Source organism: Euprymna scolopes, chromosome 11, assembly GCF_053919585.1.
Source record: "Euprymna scolopes isolate OS-2025 chromosome 11, ASM5391958v1, whole genome shotgun sequence".
Classification (NCBI taxonomy): domain Eukaryota; kingdom Metazoa; phylum Mollusca; class Cephalopoda; order Sepiida; family Sepiolidae; genus Euprymna; species Euprymna scolopes.
This window is the reverse complement of record NC_136492.1, coordinates 149,624,446-149,649,086: the sequence shown is the minus strand read 5'-3', so window position 1 is coordinate 149,649,086 and position 24,641 is coordinate 149,624,446. Positions and strand designations below refer to the sequence as shown.

Sequence of the window (24,641 nt, the reverse complement as noted above, 5' to 3'; positions counted from 1 at the left end):
TATTTTATTTTAGAATTTTTAAGTTATGTTGAGAGGAGACTGTAATTTTTTATTCTAGATTCTTTTTAAAATTAAAAATAAAAATGTGAAAGTGAATTGACATCTGTTCCTTTATAATTTATATACAAAAATTATTCAGAAAAACAAAATAAAGCAATGTTTTTTCATTGAAAAAAAAATGTACATATTTTAGCTTTAAAAGGTTAAAAAAATCGTGTTCGTTACAGTTCAAACCTCTCTCAGACCACCACATTGACAAACACAGGAGCAAACAAATAAAAATAAATAAATCTTTGTTTTTTTTTATTCTGTTTTAGCAAAAGGCGTTTATTACCATTACTTTGCAAACAATACTTGCTTCTTGTTTTTTCGCACCGTTCATTTCATCTGCTATAAGACTAAGAAAATCCTGCTTAAAAAGTATCTCGCTGCTATTGCAGGGTCACACATCAATCTTACCTGTTTGTGTTTTTCTTTCTGCCCAACCATGTGGTGCATTTTTCTCTGCTCTTTTCTTTTTCTACTGACTCAAGCTCATGCACATTTCCTAATTTGCATATGTGCTTTTTTCGGCTACTGCTGCTAATATCTTCACAAGCAACCTCTTTCCCAATGAAGAGACGTAGCGAGCCTATCTTTGTTCTATCATTTCCATGGCAAGTGCTCGTCTGAGCTCCATTCTCTGGTCCCCCCTCGCCAATCTTTTTCAAAAAACACCCAACTAGCTGAAACCAGCGCCAATAATTTCCCATAATTTGATTAGTGGTGAACTCCATGTAAAAAAAAAAAAAAGTCAGCTATCTTACAGCTCCTACTGATATTTTCCCATGCACTCATACACGCTCTGTTGCAGTATAACATGAAGGGGGGTATCACTTATGGTTAAAGACACAAGCTGAAAACCTGGGTGTACCAAGTTCAAATCCATTTCATTCCACAGAAACACTTTCATCAAATCCATACTTGACCTTGTGTCAAACTTCTTGGAAAGAGTTAAATAAAATAATTGATAGAAGATATTTACATTCATATATCAGGTAGATATAGAGTGGATCATTTATTTAATAGTGGAATACAGGCAAAATTTTGGGGATAGACGGGACTCTTTATGCCAGGGCATTTCGAAGCCTAACGCTTCTCATCAGAAGAGCAGAGAAGGTGCTAGGTAGCAGGGGGGAGATGCGGCGTCTAGCGTAAGGTTCGTTAGGGATGAAAAGGATAAGAGGAGTTATAGAGTGCTGGGGGGAGCTTTAATGGATTCTAAGTAAATAAGGAGAAGCTTATTATATATAGTATGATATATAAGAATATAAATTGTCTTTAGCATAGTATAGAGATTAAGTGGTATATGTATTATGGTTGAATAGGGGGTGTATTGCTGCTGTGTGGTAATTAATTTTAACGGTTTATGTGGTGTCTGTCCTCTATGGAGTGGGTAATTTTTTAATTAATTGGGGGGGAGTAAAGTAAGGTTGTAAAACTGAGAGGTAGTATGTGGCAGTATATTTATAATTTTCTGCTGTTATGATATAGGGAATATGATCATGAGGGGTCGGTCAGGGATTAGGAAGGCAATGGCTATGATTGCTTATAATATGAAGTAAAAGGTTAAGTATCTCCCCCATGCTACCTAGCACCTTCTCTGCTCTTCTGATGAGAAGCGTTAGGCTTCGAAATGCCCTGGCATAAAGAGTCCCGTCGATCTCCCAAATTTTGCCTGTATTCCACTATTAAATAAATGATCCACTCTATATCTACCTATATATAGTTTTGTGTTTTCATTTCATACTCTTGTCTTATATATATATATATATGGGGGCACAAGTGATTGCAGTTCGTCAGAGCATTCACCACTAAAATACTTGTAGAAAAGGCAGAGGGATGCAACATTTCGTCGATGGGACAGAGGCTGAAGCTTAGATGCCAGTTCAGGGCCTATCAGGTTTGTGACTCTCTTTTGAACCTTGTCAAGGAGCGAGAGACTAGTAGCAGATGCACCAGCCCAGATGTGGCAGCAATACTCCATCCATGGGCGAATGGTGGCCTTATAGAGGTACAGGATACTTTCGGGTGTTAGTAGTTTTCTAGCACGGTAGAGAGAGCCTACCTTTCTTGCAGCGGCCCTGGCAATGCCTTCAATGTAATTGTTCCAACTCATGTTTCCTGTGAACGTTAGGCCAAGGAGTTTGAAAGATGGACTCTCAGATAAAGAGTCGTTGGCCATTGCTATGGGTGGTAGAGAGGGTTTCTTGTAATTATTGAATGAAACTAGTTTAGTCTTGGCAGCATTGAACGCGACCAACCACTTTTGTCCCCATTCTACTACAGATTGGAGGTCTTCCTCTAGTGTTTCTGCCATTTCTTTAGAAATGTGTTCATTCGTCTTCCTGTCGTGTCTGCCATAGAGTGTAGTGTCATCAGCATATATACCCATCTCAGAGGCAATGTTGTCGGGGAGGTCATTTATGAATATCAGGAACAATAGAGGTCCAAGGATAGAACCCTGGGGCACTCCCGCATTTATATCATATTGTTTAGATGTGCGACCGTCGAGGACTACCTCGATTTTTCTCTTATCTAAGAAGGATTTAATTATGTTAAGTATTCTACCAGTGATACCGTATGATCTGATTTTACTGAGGAGACCCTCATGCCATACCCTGTCAAAAGCCTTAGATATATCTAGAGCTACCGCTCTGCCTTCCCCCGCTTTGTCCAGTGAATGGTATATACGTTCAGAGATCACAGTGAGGATGTCTGCTGTGGAACGGGCTTGTCTAAATCCATATTGTTTGTCAGTCAGTAGTTTAGCATCTGTAAGATGATGGACTAGAGCATGGTTAATTATGGTCTCAAATATTTTGGCAAAAAGTGGGAGGAGGCTAATGGGGCGATAATTTGATGGGTCTGTCCTTTCGCCAGAATTCTTGAATACTGGTACAACAGAAACAGTTTTCCAACAGCCCGGAAAGCAAGCTTCATTAAGACATTTGTTGTAGAGTTTGGAGAGAACTGGAGCTACTTCGGCTGAGCACTTTTTTAATAGCACAGCTGGGATAAGATCGGGTCCACATGCTTTTGAGGTGTCAAGGTTTTTTATGATAGCATGCACCTGAGCAGGGGTGGTTTTCAGATCGTCTAGTGTGGCGTCTGTCCGCATAGGAAAGTCAGGTAGGGGGTGGTTGGAAGGGTCCAGTGTGGAGTTTGAGGCAAACCGACTGGCAAGCATGTTAGCCTTGTCGGTTGCTGAGGAGACAACCTCGTGATTGTTGGTTAGTGGGGGAATTGTTGATTGCCCATTATTTAATACACTGTTGTAGATTTTCCAGAAGTCTCGAGTTCCTAGTTTTTGTGCTTCGATGCGCTTTTTAGTGGTTTCCGTAAATTCTCTCTTAGCTGTCGCTATTTCTTTCTTAACGTTATTTCTAGCTTCTATATACTTCAGTCTAAATTATAAAGTTTAGAATTTAGAAAACTTGGAAACATTATGCATACCACATTGGATTTACCGATAACACCATAGGATTTACAGATTTCATTTAAGTTTTCCAACCAACTCCACTGTTGTAATATTGTTTACTCTCTAAATATGCTGTGCTGAATATCCTTTTTTGATCTGTATACGTCTATACTAGAGTGGGATGAGGGGCGTAAAATATTATTAATATTTATTGATATTTTATGATATTTTAATTTTCCCAGATTTTGTATATATTATTATAGAGTCGTGATTTCAAAAGTAAAAAAAAAGTATTTAGGTGCCATCAGCTAGAATCGAAACAGGAACTGTAGCATTCAAAGCTGGTGACGTTACCACTGTACCAACGTGACATGCATATAAACTGATTAAAAATTAAAAATAAACTAAGATGAATGTACAAAATGTTTAACGATTTTTTCAATTTTAATCCTTAAAAACAATTTTAACTACCTCGAGACTCATAAAAGAACGGCCCATAAAAATCCGATCTAGCGCGGCTCTGCGACTTTTAGTTTTGGAGGAGATAAAGTTTGAAAATATGAACATTGACAAACAGACATATAGCCGTTTATATATTAGATAATCTTAGAACATCACTTTTCAGACTTTGAATCTTTCAAACTATGTGCTAACTATCAAAATTATAGCTAGTTTATATGAAATTCATTTTGCTATTTTTCTTCTGAAGATAAAAGCCATTCTTTGAAAGTCTATGGAATAAGGAATAATCATCTTTAGTTTATATCCCGTGTTCAAAAAAGAAATGTTGTAAACTGTAATTTGCAAAATTTTAACTTCTCTCTCTCTCTCTCTCTCTCTCTCTCTCTCTCTCTATATATATATATATATATATATATATATATATATATATATATATATATATATATATGATGTAAAATTTTGTTGAAAATTCAAAGACTCACGTTTTCTTTTTTATAACCTTCGTTTATTTCCTAGATTTTTTCCATTACAGCTGTCTCATTAATGGGTAGGCAATTTTACAATTTATGTGCCCATAAAAATATCCTGTCCCCACCAACTTCTTCAGATGTTTATCCATTAGATTTTTACAACAAAAGGTATATTTTTAACATGCTGAACATTGTATTCAGGTAAAAAGATTTCCACAGCCATGCCTCCTCACTTCCTCCATCTTTTGGTGTTCAATATATGACAGGGGCGCATTCAAAATGAATGTTTCTGTTTAACGCATGGTAGAGAAAGCCCACCTTCTTTGCAGCAACCTTGGCAATGGTCTCAATGTATCTATTCCAGTTCATGTTCCCTGTAAACGTTAGGCTGAGTAGTTTAAAAGATGTACTTTCAGGTAATGTGGTCTTGGCCATTGCTATTGGTAGTAGAGAAGGTTTCTTGTAGTTATTGAAGGAAACAAGCTTAGTCTTAGCAGCATTGAATGTGACCATCCATTTTTGTCCCCATTCCACTACAGATTGGAAGTCATCCTCTAGTGTTTCTGCGATTTCCTTAGATATGTGTTCATTTGTTTTCCCCTCATGCCTGAGGGGAGGGTGGTGTCATCGATAAATATACCCATCTCTGAAACAATTTTATCAGGGAGGTCATTTATGAATATCAGGAATAATAAAGGTCCAAGGATAGACCCCTGAGGTACTCCCGCATTTATATCATATTGTTTAGATGTACGACCGTCGAGGACAACCTGGATTTTTCTCTTATCTAAGAAGGATTTAATTACATTGTGTATTCTTCCAGTGATACCATATGATCTAATTTTCCTTAGACCATCGTGCCATACTCTGTGAAAAGCTTTAGATATATCGAGGGCTACCGCTCTACCTTCCCCTGTTTTCTCCAGTGAACGGTATATATGTTCAAAGATAACAGTTAAGATATCTGATGTGGAACAGGCTTGCCTAAATCCATATTGTTTGTCAGTCAGGATTTTTGCAGCTATAAGGTGTTGGACTAGGGCTTGATTAATTAAAGACTCAAATATTTTGGCGAAAAGATGGAGAAGGTTAATGGAACGATAATTTAGTGGGTCAGTTCTTTCACCAGAATTCTTGAAGACTGGTACCACAGAAGCGGTTTTCCAGCAGTTGGGAAAGCAAGATTCGTTAAGGCATTTATTGTAAAGTTTGGAGAGAACTGGAGCAACCTCAGCAGAGCATTTTTTTAATAGCACAGCCGGGATGAGATCGGGTCCACATGCTTTTGAGGTGTCTAGGTTTTTTTATGATACCATGTACCTGAGAGGGGGTGATTTTCAAATCGCCTAGTGTGGCGTCTGTCCACAAAGGAAAGTCGGGGAGGGAGTGGTGTGCCAGGTCCAGTATGGAGTTTGAGGCAAACTGATTGGCAAGCAGATTAGCCTTGTCGCTTGCCATGCAAACAACCTCATGATTGTTTGATAGTGGAGGAATCGTTGACTGCCCATTATTTACTACACTGTTGTAGATTTTCCAGAAATCACAGGTTCCTAATTTCTGTGCTTCGATTCGTTTTCTGGTGGTTTCAGTGTAATCTGTCTTAGCTGTCGCTATTACTCTCTTACAATTACTTCTAGCTTCTATATACTTCTGTCTGTTTGAACTGGACTTATGTCGGTTGAATCTACGGAATGCATGCTGCCTTTGAGCAATGGCAGCTGCACAAACAGAAGTAAACCATTGGGGAGAGTGGGGCTTGCTATAGAATTTCCGTGTGGGAACATGTGCTTCCATTGCAGTTTTGAACCATTCAGTGGTCTCATTTGCACACTGTTCTGCATTATTAGCGTCCTAACTTATGAAAAATGAGCTAATCTCTTAGTAAAAAAACACAGCGCCGGTTTTCGGGGGGGGGGGGGGTGCTGAAAACGAATATCATAGTTAAATTAGATATGAAGAAATTACTAGGTGGGTAAAAAGTGGGTGCTCATTTTACGTTAAATTTATATAGAAAAGTGATCCCCCACATTTTGAAAAAAGTAATTATTTCATATTGTGAAAACCACTTATCTGCCCCAAATGTGATATTCGTTTTCAGCACCACTGAAAACCCATACAAGTCGTCATTTTAATGTTTTTGGAGAAGTTGGAAAGAAAGTACTATTTAAAAATTGCGTGGATCAATAAGGGCACTAGCACCAAAATCTGGTGCAAGTTATTAAATGGATTTAAAACATTTTTTTTTGAGTTGTTAAGACATCGCGCCTTCATATCAAGTAAAATACCTTGCCATGTTGTATCCGTCGGGTTTACAAGCCGCCAACAACAAAAATAGAAAATAAAAAATGAAAGAACAGCTCTTAAAATTAAAAAAAAAAAAAAATACAAAAGTGTGCGAGCCGATAGAAGATGACCTTTTCTGTATTTTTTTTTTTTTTTACCTGACCCAGAACCACCCCATGTTAAGAATGGCTTTCGGAATAAACACCCTTCAACCTTCCCATGTTAAGAACGGCTTTCGAGGTTGGGAGTGTTTATTCCGAAAGCCGTTCTTAACATAGGGAGTTTGGGGCGTTTATAATACACTGGGGCAGTGGGGCAGTGGGGCACTGGGGCAGTACGTCGTAAAAATTTAACAAATTTTCTTGCGTTTATTTTCTTGTTAACAATCACCAAATTTTGGTTAACTTCCATAAAAAGTTAGAATGGCCCCGAAATATATTTTATATAAAACTTAAACGCAAAATTGATGCCTTAAGTTTTTTTCTTCCGTTCACGTTTTTCAGGGTGTTCATACGTAACCGCCTAAAAAGTAGAATATCACTTGGGAGGAATGGGGTAGCGGAGAGTTTTAATTTACAAATATTTAAAAATTTGGTTGAATTTATGATATACATACTCGTTTGAATCTTTAAAATTTACAGTAAATGTTAAAAAAAAAAAACCCCAAAAAAAAACAACAACTACGCAGATAAAGTAAACTATTTTTGTGTGAATGAAAAATATCAATGGAAATTGGAACTTTCTATTGTGAGGAGTCAAAAAATATATTGGTGTATTAGTCCGCCAAACGCAAGAAATAATTCCAAAGAGAAGGCTAATTTTTCAAGTTTTAATTGTTTTTTTGATGAATCAACGTAGATGAATTAATTACTGGATTATTTTTATTGGTCTAGTGTGTAGGTAAATGAAAATAATAAAGATCTGTAAGAAAAATAACTGCCACCTGGAACTTTTTTTTGGAGGGAAAAGTCCGAAAAGATCGTTGAAGCACGTGTCTTAGCTTACGTGTTGGATTTCCCTATTCGGATCTACCCCCTCCCCTCCTTTGGTGAGTTTTTTTTTTGTTGTTTTTTAACGAATTTGAAATCTTTATCTAATGTAATCATTAGATAAAGATTTATGAAACTAAACATTAACTCATGTACAATGTACATGATTAATAATTTATTTTATAGGATTCTAATTCCATCTCTCTCTCTCGAATTGAATTGTTAGTAGCAGCATAGTAAATATGTTTTGTTAGTTTCTGTGCTTCTTGGCAAACGTTAAACAAAGGCAATTTATTTATTTTTGGTCAATGTCTAGAATCTTTCCAACTCAAAAAATCTTTTTATAGGTTTTCAGATGGTGCTGAAAACGAATATACACTTTAAAAGTGGCTCAGAGAAATAGTTTGAAGAGATTACGTTTCAAAAAGTGGGGGATCACTTTTCTATCTAAATTTAACTTAAAATGAGTACCCATTTTCTGGTCACCTAGTCAGAGGAAATTTTTTGTTTTTGTTTGCTTTTTCTGCTTTCATCTTTCAATAAAGACACGCGGACATTAAATAATGAAAATTAAGAACGCCAAATCTGGATACAGATACGTGTAATTATGTTATCGGCGGTGACCATTTCTGTACGCGCAAGCGCGCGCATTTTGCCGCAAACAAGTAGCCTTCCGGATATTAAGCCACGTAATTCTTTACGTTATCAGTAATGTCCCTTTCTGTACGCTTTTATTTTTGAAGCACACGCATCAAAAATATACGCGCGCTTGCGCGTACAGAAATGGCCACCACTACCACTGATAACATGAAAGAATTACATTGCTTAATATCCAGAAAACTACTTATTTGCTGCAAATTAAATGCGATATTCGTGGGGTTGTATTAGTGTACACAGATTCGAAAACGTTGGCAAAAGAAAAAAAAACAAATATATAACAAATAAATGTTATCAAAGACAAGATAAGTTACTTTTCTACCTAACTGGATAATTTTCCAGTGTTTTTATTTGATGTAACATGTTTATTCAGCTCGAAAAACATAGTCTTTACCGATGTATTGGAAAATTTAAAATGGCGCCCGACTCTCTCTTTGAGCGGTAAGTTTGGGAAAAGGAGTTATAAATAAAAAAAAACTAGACAAAATACTGTTAGAAACTCACTCAATATATGTTACCGTAACAATAGGCTGACATATATTCGGTGGGCGGTGGGGGTGGGGTTTTAACCGTATTTTGCATATTTTTTAATTTTTAATTCCTTTTCCCAAACTTACCGTGTCAAAGAGAGAATAGAATCGGGCGGGCGCTATTTTACATTTTCCAATACACAAACGCTGTATGTTTTTCGAACTGAATAAACATGTTACATTAAATAAAAACACTAAAAACATATCCAGTTAGGTAGAAAAGTAACTTATCTTGCTTTTAATAACATTTATTTTACCCAAATATCTTTTATAAAACAAAAAAATATCACCAGGTGGCCAGACAGTGGGTGCTCATTTTACATTAAATTTTAGTAAAGTCATCCACGCCTTTTAAAAAAGTATTTTCTTCATATGACACGGCCAAACTGCTAAAAAAAAAAAAGGCTAAATTCGCGAAATTTGGCCGGAAAAAAAAAGACGCTGCTTCCAACATGGGGGATCGATTTACTAAAACGTTATTATTAAAAACGAAGCACCTCTTCAAAAAATGTTAAATATTGAAATTTTTTGTATGTTTTTTTAATAATCTGGTAGATTAGTGACCATACCAGTTTTAAAATAAGAAAACGAACGTTGCTGTTTTTCAGAATAACAATATAATAGAATGGTAAAAAGCAATCAAAAGGGACTCTTTCAGGGGATTCATTGTGAATCTGGACGGTTAGCAGAACCGGAAGTTAAAAAAACACGCGGAACTTGAAGATAACAAAAAAACAATGACCAAGATGCATCGTTAAAAAATCGAAAATCAAACAAAATACTGATAGAAACACATCGAATAAATGTCAGCAATCGTGTGAAAATAGAATATTCTACCAGTATTTTGTTGATTTTCGATTAAAAAAAAAAACTAATTAAATTAATGATTTTGCTTTGTCGACAGATAACTGAAGGAAAATTGCTTCTTCTTAAGATAAATAAGATCGATTTTTTAAAATGTCGTTTTCAGCAAAGAAAGTACTTGCCATTCCGACAGTAGTAATATATAAAAAAAATTACGAAAATTCTTCAAGTAAAAAGTTATTTACAGTTAAGATTAATTTTGACGATAAGTTGGGCAAAAATTGCATTATAGACATTATATAGACAGACACAAGGGGACATAACTCGGAACGACTATTTTATATTATTTGTTAATAGCTGTCATATTTGTTGGCTGTAGTGATTTTTTTTCTTACTAAGAACTCGATGAATTTTCGTAATTTTTTTACATTTTTTGCTTGGGAGTCAGCAGTAGCAGTGTCAGAAATTTCGTGAAAATAGTGAATAATTCCACCCCATCTTTCCAAGCTTATAACTCCTCGAAAAATGTAATTCAAGCCCTAATTTTTTTTTTCAATTAAAGGAGCAAGGACCAAGGTTTTATTAAAAAAACAAAAAAAGAAAAACAATGTGTTTTTTTTAAAAAAAAAGGTTTTAAACTTCGGACTTTACAGGTAAATTTCTAAAAAAGCGATTTTTTTTTTTTTGTTTTAAATTTGAATATATTATTTATTGACCTTTTCTCTTCAATTTGTGATATATAAAACTCCCCAACATAAATTAATTATTTACTTTTTTAATAGACATTTCAAAATGGGTGACACTTGGGGGGGGGGGCGTGAATTTAAAAAAAAAACGTTTGTCTAAAATATTATATTCGGTTTATTGGAAAGAACATAAAATTTCACATTGACCCTGAAAATATCGTAAAAATAGAATCAATAGAAAAATTTTAATAGATTTTTAAAGTTTAAAAATTGAAAAATATTGAGTTCGGAAAATTCATTACTGTTTTTTAAAAAAAAAAAAAAATTTCTATTACTTTTAAAACAACTGTAATAGTTTATTTTGGAAGTATAATCCATAAAGAAAATAAATAACCCACTTTTAACAGAGAAATTACGAGATTTTTATATTGTATTCGCAGTTTCGTGTTAGGGGTGTCAAAAATTCCTACAAAAATTCTGATACTGCTAAGTCAGCACTTATCAAGGCCCGAAGGCCACACGAGGATAAGAGTTAATGAATTTAAGGTGTTAGTGTCTTAGGACCCATCATTCTTAGTGGTATTAATGCGCTCCCTGACACCAATAAGGGAATTTCTACGTACTGACGCATGTATATGATTCGTCATACACTCATCCATGTGCACAAGTACAATATATACGTATACATACACTACCTACGCATGAGACAAGGGTGGTTTGAAATCAGAGTAACCTTCTCTTAAATGATCTGTCTTGCCAGACTAATGAGCACCATCTGCCCAGAGCTACTGGTTTTATGGCGCCAGTTACTCCCCCTTCTATCAGCAGAACAGGTCCGCTGGGCTCGGTGACAAGTCACACGAGAAGGCCAGGAGTAGGACTAGATTGTCAGAGGCTATAGATTTGAGGATGCTCTGGGAGTATTTTATAGGAGAGAAGGAACTCATCCCCACTTCTGCCCCCAGCAATGTGACAACCATTTGAACTCAAACAAAACTAGTCTTGATCTGGACGTCCAGAACGACGAACAGCACTGGTTATGAATGGGCTACAAAGATTAAACATCGATATAGCAACTTTGTTTGAAACACATCAGGTGAGGACTAAATTACTTAAGTGAAGTTGGGTTACACACTTTTCTGGAAAGCTGCAATACATTACCATTCCAGCAACTGGAAGGCTCCATGGAAGTCTTTTTGTATGAGCATGTCAATGATCCTCGTCACAGCCTCTTTCATCTGTTCAATTGTCTCATGATGACAACCTCTAAGGTTTGCCTTAAGCTTAGAGAATAACCAAAAGTCACAGGGAGCAAGGTCTGAACTATAGAGAGGGTGAGGAACTGTCTTGATACCCATCTTGGTCAAATAATCTGTGACAAGGATGCAGCACCAAATGCAGCACCAAATTTTCATTACTAATGATTACTATATTGTCCAATTTCTACTGTACACTCTTTAACCCTTATCCTTGAGTGGCCTCTTGGCCTTGATAATGTGGTGATGCCTATGTAAAAAAAAAAAAAAAAGAAAAAAAAAAGCACCCTTGGAATGAACCACACAAATCTTCTGCATCTTCAGTTCCTTGCGAATAATTTTGTGTACAGTTTCCACACTAACATCCAATTGTGCATTTATTGTCTCTATAGACACACGATGGTCTGTCTTTATCCATGAAATTATTTATTTGGCAAATCAACTCTCGTGTTCTTACTTTCTTACTCCTTTCACATTTCTCATCGTCTATCACAAACTGTTTGTTTTCCTTGAATCTCTTATGCCACTCAAAAACTGATGCTCAATTCATACAAGATGGTCTAAAAGCAGTCTGCAGCATTCCATACGTATCTGTGACAGAATTTTATTGCATATCGTTCTTCTAAAGTGTGCTCATGTCTAGATTGCATGTGATAATCAGGCTTTAGTAGGGTGTATTCCAATTCCTGCTGTTCATTTGAGCCTAAAATCATAAAAATTAGCCAGTCATCTCATAAGATGTATCGCAATAATGAATTTTCTAGAGTCTACGACAAATTTAAATGCCTGTACAAAAAGAATCTGGAAACTTATTGAAGGCACCTTGTACATATGACAGCTGAAGACAATTTTTTAATGAGTAAATCTACAATTATAATCGACAGATTACCCTGATGATTGTTTTTTTAGGCATTTATTTTACAATAATAAGCAACACAAAAAAGGGTGAAAAAAAAAAATGCAAATAAAACGTTAACAAAAGCAAAATAAATTATTTTTCTATCTACCCTGATGAGTTTTGTGTTTTAACTTATTTTTATGTGTTTATTCAGTTTAAAACAAAAGTAGTGCCAAGTTTGAGTTAGAACAAAAAAAAAATGGCAGTTTCGTTAGAGCCATTTGAATGCTCGATAATTGCTAAAAAATCAGTGATTCTGATTGCTAGCATACAACAATTTACTGAGCATCCTGTAGAGCACTCTCTAAAAAGGCTTAATGATGAATAGGAGGCTGAGGACTAAGTTATGATGAACGCTGAAGTCATCCGGCATGTATTATCTATATGTAAACTGCGTATTGCATTATTGTACATTGTATTAGCTGATGAGTCATTTATCTGTCCTGAGTATGTGCATCGTCCACCATACTACATCCCTGAGGGATTCTGTCAAAGGTTTTCCAGGCCAACAAAAGCCATAAAAAGTCCTTTGCACGAATATATTTTTCTTACATTTGACCCCAAATCAATATGGCATCAGTTATGCCCTTTTTATTCATGTGAACATTCTCTGATATCGTCTGCTGATAAATTTCATCGTTTTCTCTAAGAGCTTTAGGCCTCCATAATTGCTTATCATCCAGGTGTCACCTTTGCTTTATAGCAGTTAACTAGCGGGGGTACTCAGCGTTACTCGGGTGTCTGTAGGTGTGTGTGTTGTGGGGGAGGGTGTAGGTAAAAAAAAAAGTTTTGGTAGGAAAGTAGGCTTGAAAGCGAATATTAAAACAAAATGAGCAAAAAAAAACCCCCAAAAAAACAGCAAAAGTTTTTTGTATGTGTGTGTGTGTGTGTGTGTGTGTGTGTGTGTTTTGGAGGGGGGGGTTAGATCCAAACCCTATGTTAAACTTCTTTTGAAAAATCGGAAAAACAACAAAAACCAACAGACATGATGTAAAAAGAAGAAAAATAAAAAAAAAAATACAAAACATTTTTGGTAAGTAGGTAAGATTAAACCTAGAACGTTGAGGCGAAACCTTGATAAGTTACCTGCTTGCCCACAAAAGAAAAGTAACTAAAAGCAATTTCAATTTAACGTTTATAAATGGTGGATGCCTGGCAAAATTAATTAGGTCAAAGGAAAGTAAATTCCGCAGTTAAAATTAACTGCGGGATAGTTCTTTTGGGTTTGTTTTTTACCCAACTTTGTCTGGTTTTGTTTCCCCAATGTGTTCGAGAAAACTAGCTCCCCCTTTTGTAGGGGAGTGTGTCTAAATGAAACCAATTATCTGATATGACAGTGAAAACCAGCATTGACCAAACGTCCATTTGCTTTTTGGACGCTCCCGGCCTGTAGCCGAGAAAAACACTTTAATTCCACATCAGTTTCGCTTTTATATGAAAAAGCTGAATCAAAACAAGACAGGCTGAAATAGCAATAATTTTGTAAAAGTTGCTGTAAATAAATCTAGCCGCGATGCGTGTTCGCAAGCACTTCTAAGCGATAGTACCCCTCCCTCCAGGAACCCCGGCGAAAAAAGCGTTTGTTGGGCATAAAAAAACTTTCACGCGTGTTTTGCCTTTTATATATATAGACTAGCGGGGGTACCTGGCGTTGCCCGGGTGTTTAGAGGTGTGTGTGTGTGTTGGGGTGGGGGGGGTAAATCAAAACAAAAGAATAAGCAAAGTAATAACCCAGTTTAAATATTATAAAAAAAAAACAATGTTAAAACTTTTAAAAAAATTGTTGCCCGGCTGTTTGTTGGTGTGTTTCTTGCGAGGGAGGGGGTAAAAAAAGTTTTGGTAGACAGGTAGAATCGAACCCGAAGCCTTGAGGCGAAAGTGGAAAATAAAGTGTGAAAAAAACCTGACACGTTACCTGCTCAGCCAGCAAGAAAGTGTAACTGAAACACGTTTGAATTTATTTAAGTATATTAAAAACGGATTTGACAGGTGCGCGCATTTAATGAGGTCCAGTAGAAATAGCGCAGTTAACTTTTATTTTGGGACAGTTTTTTGGGGTTTGTTTACCAAACTTTGGCTGGTTTTGTTTCCCCAACATGTTGGGGAAAACCAGCTTCCCTGTTTATTAGGGGAGTGTCCAAATGAAAGCAATTGTCTGATATGACAGTGAAAACTGACATTGACTAAATGTCCATCACTTTCTGGACGTTGTTCCCGGGCTAGCTGAGAGTCGCTCATTAGTTTCACATATCAGTTTCACTGTTATACAAAAAAAACCGAATCAATACGTGAAAAGCCCAAATAGAAATAATTTTCTAAAAGTCGCTGTAAATAAATCTAGATGTGACGTGCATTGGCAAATCATAGATATTATTATCTGTGGGGTATATAAACACTTCTAAGTGATTGTACCCCCCCCCTCCCGGAAACCCTGTGAAAAAAGCATTTCTCTCAAGCACATTTTGCCTTTTATATATATAGATGATGTAACTCTTCAGTGGCGTTTATCAGTTTTTTTGTTTTTTTTTCAAAGGAATCACCACTTATCAAGACCCAGTGGCCACTCAAGGATAAGGGTTAAAGAGTGCACAGTGGTCAATGGGACATTATCATAGTAATTGTTAGAAGTGTAAATTTGGTAAATTGGATTACTTAAGGGAAACGGATCATCAAGAACTTGTTTACATTGGACTTGAAGGCGACCATATGCTGGAAAGCAGGTAAACAGAAGAGAGTTCCACAGGTGTGCAGGTTTGACATGTTTTAACAACAAAGGCTTTCCGATGTTTTCATCATCTCTCCAACAGGAAGACTTGCTATTTTTCATTTCCTTCGGAATCATCTCTAGCATGTCAGCTTTTATTTTTGTTGGTGACCACTGAACTTTTTTATGCTGCCGTCAAGCTTTCTGCTTAGATTCCATTTACTAAAAATAAAATAGTAAAAAAAAAAAATTAGTGTGATATGTGTTCGCCTTCACATTACTCTTGGAAACAAACTTCAACATCAGTTATTCCTTTTTGTATTTCTCGATCACACAAAGAAATTTTATGTGACAGTATTTTCAAATTGACATTTTTTTGTCTCACCAATCAAACTTTTTGTCATTTTGTCTAGTTGTTTTATTAGTGTTTTACAGAACTCTTTTTTGGGAGAATTAGGAAATTCATAGTTAAACTTGCGAAGGAAGGTTTAGAATAAATAAAAAATACAGTTTAAATTCATAGGTATACTATGTTCAACATATCTCAACTTTTTATGGTTTGAGGTGATATCCATTTTTTTCATGTCTTTTGTCATTAAGTACTTGTTGAGCGGCTTGTTAGACATTTGTTTTAAATAGCAGCCATTGTTGTTTCTCAGATAATTCTTCAGGCTCTATTAGGGTTCGGAGCTTCAAAGCAGTTGGAGTTAATTCTATTCACAAGTCTGCTGCTGTATCAGCAGAGGGAAGCTTATATCAATGGCAAGTCTTGATTGGTGGTCACTTGTCCAAACTTTTAAAGCAAAAGCGAAATTTAATACATTAATGTTTTCCAAGGTTGCATTCTTTCCCAAGTCTTGTTCCGTTAAATGTTGCCTTAAGGAGAAATGTTTCCTAACCCCTTGGAAAACTTCATTAGTCTGCCCGGTATGTAAAAATTCTGGAGACGGTCATCTGCCTCTCAATACCAAGCAATCATTCTCCTGTGCATTATGAGTAAGTTCTGGAATCTGTGATAAATAGAGAAGAGGTGATCAAACACCTCTGCAAAAATAACCTATTTATTGACATGCAATATGATTTCTATTCTGCTAAATCAACAGCTGATGTGCTGACTGTAATATCACATAGGAATAGTGAATCTCTTGATGAGGCTTCGTGTCTAGGGCAATAGCTCTTGACATATCAAATGCTTTTGATAGGATATGGCATAAAAGTCTACTTTACAAGATTTTCAGCTACAGAATAGCTGGAAATGTCCTCTCAATTATTAAATCCTTTCTCTCTGACAGGTTTATAACAATAGTAGTTGATGGGTAGAAACTAGGAGCTCATAGTATTAACACTGGCATCACTCAGGATTCCATCCTGGGCCAAAATTTCTTCCTGATCTTCATCAATGATCTCGCAAATCACATTTTTAGATTATGTAAGCCTCCCGCCTTAGGTCTGCAGATGTGGCCTTTGACCCTGTTGAAACTGCAATGGCCAATGATTGTCTTCTCCAGGAGTGCTTAACAGGATTCTCAGTGTCACAGGCTTTGTGTCGATTTCCGCTGAAAATCAATTAGCTTCTCATGCAAGCCGAAAAGAAAACAAACTCAGGAGATTCTAGTCTATTAAAAAAGTTAATTCACGAAAATTGCACGTGTTTACATATGTACAATTGTTCAGTTCGATTACACCAAAAAACAGTCAAGATCTTATTCTTCGTTCTCCACAATGGTAGCTGTGATGGAGAAAGAGGGGATGGCGTTTCTTGGGAGTGTGTGTTTCTCTCGAGATTCGGCTTCAATCTGCTAATTTTGGCTTGAGCATTTGCTTATATTGGAAGGTGATGAGGTGGGGTAAGCTGTTCCCCAGACCAATCAGAACTCAACATGTCCCTTGGGGAATTTCTGAATCCTTTGCGTGTGTGCACCTCTGCAAGGCTTGCGAATCTGGGATCAGAACTTGAATTTATTCACATGCTCAAAAGGTTAACACTGACCCCTTGCACTCAGAAAGCCAGACATCCTGACCACGGGCTCGTCAGGCCAAATGAATGCATGATTTCATAAAATATATGTCTGTTTTACAAAAACACAATAAATCCATCCCTTTTGATAGGTTACTTGCCGCTGTCCGGGATCCAATTAACATTTAACAGACAATCTAAGCATAATTACCTAGCCTTACTCAGTGTTTTAGGGGGTCTTAATCTCCCCAATGAGGAGCAATATCGCTCCACTAGGCGGTCACGCCATAATTATTCATACATTTATGCAGACGATACTACTATCTATGGCAACACTTCAAAGTCTTCCAATGACTAAGATTTCTGATTCTCTCTCTTCTGACCTTGAGCACATAGTGCAAGGGAGGGAAAATGATGGCAAGTTAATTTTAATGCAGCTAAAATTCTCTCTTTCCATCATCAACGCGCTGGCACCAATTGAAATGAATGGCTTTCGTCTTGGAGAAGCACCATGTTTTGACTAGCTTCTGGGACTGACTTCACTGTTGATTTGAAATGGAATGGATTCATCAATATCATTGCCTAAATCGCCAAGATGGGGATGGCTCATTCTACCGCTCCAGTAGATACATCACAACTGATACAATCCTCGACCTGTATAAGACCCAAGTATGTTCTAGGATGGAGTACTATTGCCACATCTTGAAAGGAGCTCTCAGAGCATCTTCTGCCTCAAAAGGGTACAAAACTGACTTTGAAATCTAAAAGGTGATGTTTATTCCGAAAGCTGTTCTTAAAATGGGGAGGTTAAGGGTTTTTATTCCGAAAGCCGTTTTTAACATGATGAGGTTGGGGGTGGTAATTCCGGAAGGCATTTTCTTATTTTCAACCTCCTCATGACTTTCAGAATAAACACCCTTTGCAGGTTGGACAAGCAGTGCACATTGATCCTATTTAATTTTTTTTTTTTTTTTTTTTTTTTTTGAGAAATGAATCGGTTGCGTTATCATAAAACGGAACTTTAAAAAACTGAAAATAATTTTTTAACAATAGTAGTTATTTACTTTCCTCCACACGAGAACAGTTAGACACTAATGTTTTAAATGTGAGGCTAACTAGTTTCCCCAAGAGAGGCACACGGGATTGAAAACATTGCTTCAGTCTTCAGGGATTTATTCTACTTTGTAAAAAGATTTTCTAGTGTTACATTGCTATCGTGCTATATAATTCAAATTTAAAAAAAGGTAACTTGTAAAATTTAATTTGAAAAAAAAAAACAACAAAAAAACTCTCGGTTGAAAGTTGTTACTCTGACTGAATTCGTTTTGTTTTTATTTCAAGAATAAATAAACTTGTTTATTTATTTGTTTAGTCATTTATTTTACAAAAATTAAAAAAAAGTGGCCCACTGGGTTGAAAAAAGAATTTGCTAAAAATAATCATGACTGTGACTAAGTCGTTTTATTGTTTATTTTAACACTTTTTGTGCTGACAGACTTAGTATATTGTTTGTATAAAAGGGAATACTTAATAAAAATTTTTAGGTATGGACTTAAACAAGATATTTGCCAACAAAAATCCGACTTTAACAAGATATTTGTCAACAAAAATCCGTACATTCATATCTGATTTACCTCTGCACTCCATGTTTAAAAAGGAAGTGTCCTCTATAGTATCAGATCTGACCGAATGGTTAATTGTAGGCATAGACCAATTCATACCATCTAAAAAATTCCAACAAAAACCTAACAGCCAGCCATGGTTCTCCCCAGAATGTGCTGCTGCTATCGCGCACAGAAATCACCTTTTCCATAGCTACCAACGTAATAGATGCACTGAGACTAAAGCTGCTTTCAGGACTGCCAGCAACCACTGTAAAACAGTAATAAAAAATGCAAGAGAGCTATATACCCAGTCTGTTAAATCCAAGGTAGCTGATCAGCGGCTTGGTTCCCACCAGTTTTGGCAAATAACAAATAGGATCCTGAACAGAAGTGTGCGTTCTATCCCAACCATTATCAATGGACCAGAGGTCATCTCGTCAGTGTCAGACAAGGCCAAACTATTTGCAAAGAACTTTGCAGATAATTCTACCCTATGCGACGAAGGCCATCAACTCCCCATATTTCCTCCTATAACACAGAACAAGCTAGGTAACATACAAATATCCGTGCATGAGGTCGCCAAGCTAATCAAGAACCTAGATTCCAGTAAAACAACTGGCCCTGATGGCATCCCAATTATAGTGTTAAAAAAGCTTCAACCAGAACTTGCTCCCATACTTACGAAACTATTTAAGCGCTGCCTTAAGGAGAAATGCTTTCCGACTCCCTGGAAGACCATCAGTTTGCCCTGTATTTAAGAATTCAGGTGATAAGTCATCTCCCTCTCAGTACAGACCAATAAGTCTCTTGTGTGTTATGAGTAAGTTGCTGGAATCCATATTAAATAGAGAAATAGTCAACCACCTCAGCAGGAATAACCTTCTTAGTGACACACAATATGGTTTCCGCTCTGCAAGATCTACCGCAGATGTGCTGACGGTTATATCCCACAGGATTAGTGAATCTCTTGACAAAGGCTTCCTTTCTAGGGCAATTGCTCTTGACATATCAAAGGCCTTCGACAAGGTATGGCATAAGGGTATACTTCACAAGATTTCCAGCTACGGTATAACTGGAAATGTTTTCTCAATCATTAAATCATTTCTCTCCGATAAGCTCATAAGAGTAGTGGTAGATGGACAAAAATCGGAGGCCTGCAATATAAATGCTGGAGTCCCTCAGGAGTCAATCCTAGGCCCAACTCTCTTCCTGATCTACATCAATGACCTCCCTAAACACATACTTAAATCATTCGTTGGCATCTATGCTGATGACACGACCATCTGCGGCAACACATCAAAGGCTGTAAATGACAAAGTTCTCTCTGATTCTCTCTCCTCTGATCTCGAGCGCGTGGTTCAGTGGGGGAAGGTATGGCTGGTTACCTTTAATGCATCCAAAACCAAACTCCTATCCTTACATCATCAACACTCTGATCCCCATCTGGCATCAATTGTGATGGATGGCTCTCGTCTGGGTGAGGCCCCGTGTTTTGACAAGCTTCTGGGTTTGACCTTTACTCCTGATCTGAAATGGAACACGTACATCAAGTCTGTTGCGAAGGTCGCTGGAAAGATGGTGGGATCCTTCTACCGCTCCAGAAGATATCTCACTACTGATGCAATTCTCTATCTATATAAAAGCCAAGTACGTCCAAGGATGGAATACTGTTGCCATATCTGGGCAGGAGCTGCTAAAAACAGCCTATCCTGCCTTGACAGACTACAAAATAGACCGTGGCTTAGTGGGGATGCCCTTTTCTCTACCCTGCAACCTCTCTCCCACAGAAGAGACGTTGCGAGCCTATCCTTGTTTTATCGTTATTTCCATGGCAGGTGCTCGTCTGAACTCCAATCTCTGGTCCCCCCTCGCCAATCTTTCACGAAAAACACCCGTCTAGCTGAATCCACTGTGAAAACTTTCCCCCAAGCTTTATCTGTGCCTAAATCAAAATGTGGATTCCATGAACAAAGCTTCTTTCTTAGAACTGCACGCCTGTGGAACTCTGTTCCGTCTGCCTGCTTCCCACCGGACTACAACTTGGATGTCTTCAAGTCCAATGTTAGCAAATTCCTAATGAACCGCCCCCTTAAGTAAACACTTCAGCAAATCTCCACACTAACGTAATGTACTTGCAATAACCCTTATCCCTGAGTGGCTTCCGGGCCTTGATAAGTGGTGATCACTGTAAAAAAAAAAAATAAAATAAAAATAACCTTTCAAAACTTCTGAGTAAATTTGTTTTATTGTTGATTACAAGATTGCTTTACGGTATTTTATGCTGATAGATTTAGCCGATTGCCTGCGTCGAAGTTGCTTTAATCAACAGCAGTGGCAATTGAGTTGTACAATGATTGTACGTCATTTTTAGTCGTACATATTTAGTAAAACCCTATCAAAAATAAAGGTTCTGTCAGTCAACTATCCTCTTTCTAGCATCGTTGTTAAGGAAGTAGAGAAGTATCTTGACTCTATTTTTACTACTACTGGACTGGCTAATCATGAAATTGCAATCTGTATCAATTGTGCTTGTGCAGCTATTGCCATCTCTAAAGAAGGTTGTGCTTTTGACAATAAAATTCTCAACAAAATTGAAGATAGGCACAATACTTCTGTACGGTTGTGAGACATGGCCCGTGCGCAAAGATCGTCACGAACTCCAAATGAATTTCAATCCATACCATTCATGCAGTACTCAACACTAAGCATCAAAGATTATTCTTAAAATGAGACTTTGCTGAGTTGATCAGGTTCTTTGATGCCTAGAGCTTGTATTTATCTGCAAGTTGGTTGCTCAATTGCATCCGCCAGCTGGAAGAAGACTTTGATAAAAACCGTGAATATAGACATGGCGTTAGCGCTCTGTGCCACGTTTTTTGTGTTCAACACTAACTGGAAATGGCTACAGTATGCTGAAGACTCCTATGCCGATCGATGGAGGTCGATCGCATTGATACGATATGCAGTGAACTCATTTGGAGCCCAATTTCGTCCCCCTTCCCCTCATTTTATCTCTGAGGCTGAATGCAATTACAGTTTTATGAGCATTGGTTCAGTAATCTGAATTGTTTCAAAATCTTCAATATTGCCACTGAATCATTCTAGAATGTCAGAACGACTGGATTCGTTCACGCTGATGCTTCTTTGTTATTCCCCCCTCCCCTCTAAAATGGATAACTCTTTGAAAGTTCACTCACATCTCTTCATTCGAAGGAAATCTTAAGCCAGACAGATGTACAGAAATATTTTCAGAATTATTTTTTTTCAGTGATCCATCATGATTGGATATTTGACTGCAACACTTAAAAAGAAAGATGAACAATTCTCATGAGTTTTGCTATGAAAATTAACATTTCTTTTTTGCAACTCTTTTGATTACTCATTACATGAATACAAGGAATGGGATACTTCAAAATAAGTTGCAACATGACAAATGTAAACAATGACAAAAACACTAAAGAAAATCTCCTCTTGATTCCGGTAATCAATTAAGCCAACATGATGTACCGAGCATGCGCGAAAGCGCACAAGCGTATGAGTTGGACCTGCCTGTGGTGAAAAGTGAACCCGTGACCTTTCGATTACAAATCAAGTCTAACAATGAACTACACTCATCTTATCCTAAAGTGATGAGTTAGTTTCGCCCTACGGCTATAAAAAAAACAAGCCGATAAGTGATTGAGCATTGAAATACACTGCTTTGATAACGTGTCTTGCGTTATTGCATTTCGTATCGTGGCATGTCGATTCAGCGAGATTGTTCGGTGCTGCTTGGGAACGTGTGTGTCGATTCAACGATATTGTTCATGGTGTGGTATTTCGATTCAGCAGTTGTGTTCGAAATTGCGTGGACGAATTTGTTAAGGACTGTGCCATCACTTGTGAAAACAAATATATATATATATATATACACACATACTTTTTTTTTTGCGCTCTCTCTCCCTCGTGTAGCGACAAGCTATTTCGGCCATCATGGCCTTCAATCCGAAGCTCATACCTGTATTTGATGGCAGTGAACCCGGACAGTCAATGGTGGAATGGTTAGAGAAAGCTAATTGGGTGAAGCGCATCAAGTGCATCATTCCGATGCACTTGTCAGGCGCCACATATGCTGTGTACCAGTGAATTAAGATTTGGCGGTGGTGTTTGCAATTGTGTGGATAAATTTGTTAAGGACTGTGCCGTCACTTGTGAAAACATATATATATATACTAGCATTTCAGTCCGGTGTTGCCCGGGTGTTTGGATGTGTCTGTTGAGCAAAAAAAAAAAAGTGGTAGTAGGAAGGCAGGCTCGAACCCGTACCGCAAAGGAGGAAAAGAACGGAAAAAAACCCTGACGTCTTTGCTGTTACAACCACCGCCAAACCGGAAGTGACTTATGTTTAAATTAAGGCTAGACAATCGAGAAGAGAGGATGACTTTAAAAAAATATCATTGAAAAAACATCCCCCTATAGAAAAATGCCCAGTTGAAGGTGAAGATATTAATGTTTTTAGCCAATTGTTTGATATTTATCGTCTGAAATGTCGAACTTCAAAACGATACTGATCATGGTAAAATCCGTCATCTCTCTCGAAAGTTTTAGGCAGACATGGAAACATACATATTGGTCCCAAACCGATTAAAAAGCTTGCCCTATCTCTGAATACCCTTCAAATATTTTGACCAGAAATTGTCTGAGTAATTTGGTAGAGACCGCAGAGGTCAATTATTTTTAACTTTGACCCCTTAACATTTATTGTTTTGGGCTCAAATCAAGTTATTAAGTTATATCCATGTCCAAGGGACCGATATCTAAAATTTCAAGTGTTTAGACCCAAAATTGTCGGAGGAGTTTGGTAGAGTTCTGAAAGGTCAAATCGTTGAACTTTGATCCCTTAACAGCCAAATTTCTGGCTGAAAACCGATCACATAGATCTTCCCAAATCTCAGTACCTTGTATATTAAATTTCGAGTCTGTGGACTTAAAATTGAGAGTTATTGCATTGGGAAATGTACACACAGAGACAGATACACAGACACGTTCACTTTTATAGCTATACTAACATGGGTGCCTAGCGTTGCCGGGGTGTTTGGAGGTGTATGCTGAGCAAAAAATAAAAAAAAACAAACAAAAAAACAGTCAATTTTTTAAACTTTGACCCCTATTATTACCCCTGTTATTATTGGGCTCAAATCAAATTATTAAGTTAGATCCATATCCAATTAACCTATATCTAAAATTTCAAGTGTTTAGACCGAAAATTGTCGGAGTTTGGTAGAGTTCTCAAAGGTCAAATCGTTGAACTTTGACCCCTTAATCGCCAAACTTCTGGCCGAAAACCGATCACATCGATTTTCCCAAATCTTAGTAACCTGCAAATCAAATTTCGAGTCTGTAGACTTAAAATTGACAGAGTTACACACAGACACTTTCACTTTTATAGATATATAGATATTTGTTTGTTTTCTAGTGCTCTCTCTGCCTCATGTAGCGACACATGATTATCTCCCATGATTTGTTGATGACATCTTGATTAGGATTTGCTCTGTTATTTCTTTGAATAAAGTATTCTGGAGAATCTAGTGGTGATAACTTCTTCCCTAGAATTTTGATAAAAACAGCCCCAAGGATAGGCACCAGGAAACAAGTGTAAATCTACTTTCATAAGTTGATCACCGGTGTGCAAGTTGCATAACAGCATTGCAAACTGTGGGGGATTGTGGTGACGGTCATAGAAACATGTGCATATTGTAAAAAGTCACTCGAACTCGAACTCGAAACCCAATCGATAGGAAGCAAAAAGGTGACATATGCAAATTAAGATGCAGTTGAATTTGCGCATATAAAAAGCCAGTATTTCTTACATTTTGAACTAATCCTTGCTCGACAAGCCTTC

At 37.1% G+C, this 24,641-nt stretch overlaps 1 protein-coding gene across 2 annotated transcripts in view; it reads left to right on the top strand.

Annotated features, from left to right (window-relative positions):
• The first annotated feature begins 7,589 nt into the window (after positions 1 to 7,589).
• The window catches only part of LOC145288107 (uncharacterized), a 141,971-nt gene continuing 124,919 nt past the window's right edge, over positions 7,590 to 24,641 (top strand). Inside the window, exon 1 of one of the 2 annotated variants that reach the window (XM_080136166.1) lies at positions 7,590 to 7,723. The gene's annotated coding sequence lies outside the window, so the exon portion shown is untranslated. The remainder of the gene's footprint in view (positions 7,724 to 24,641) is intronic. The other variant, XM_080136167.1, reaches the window with a different exon arrangement.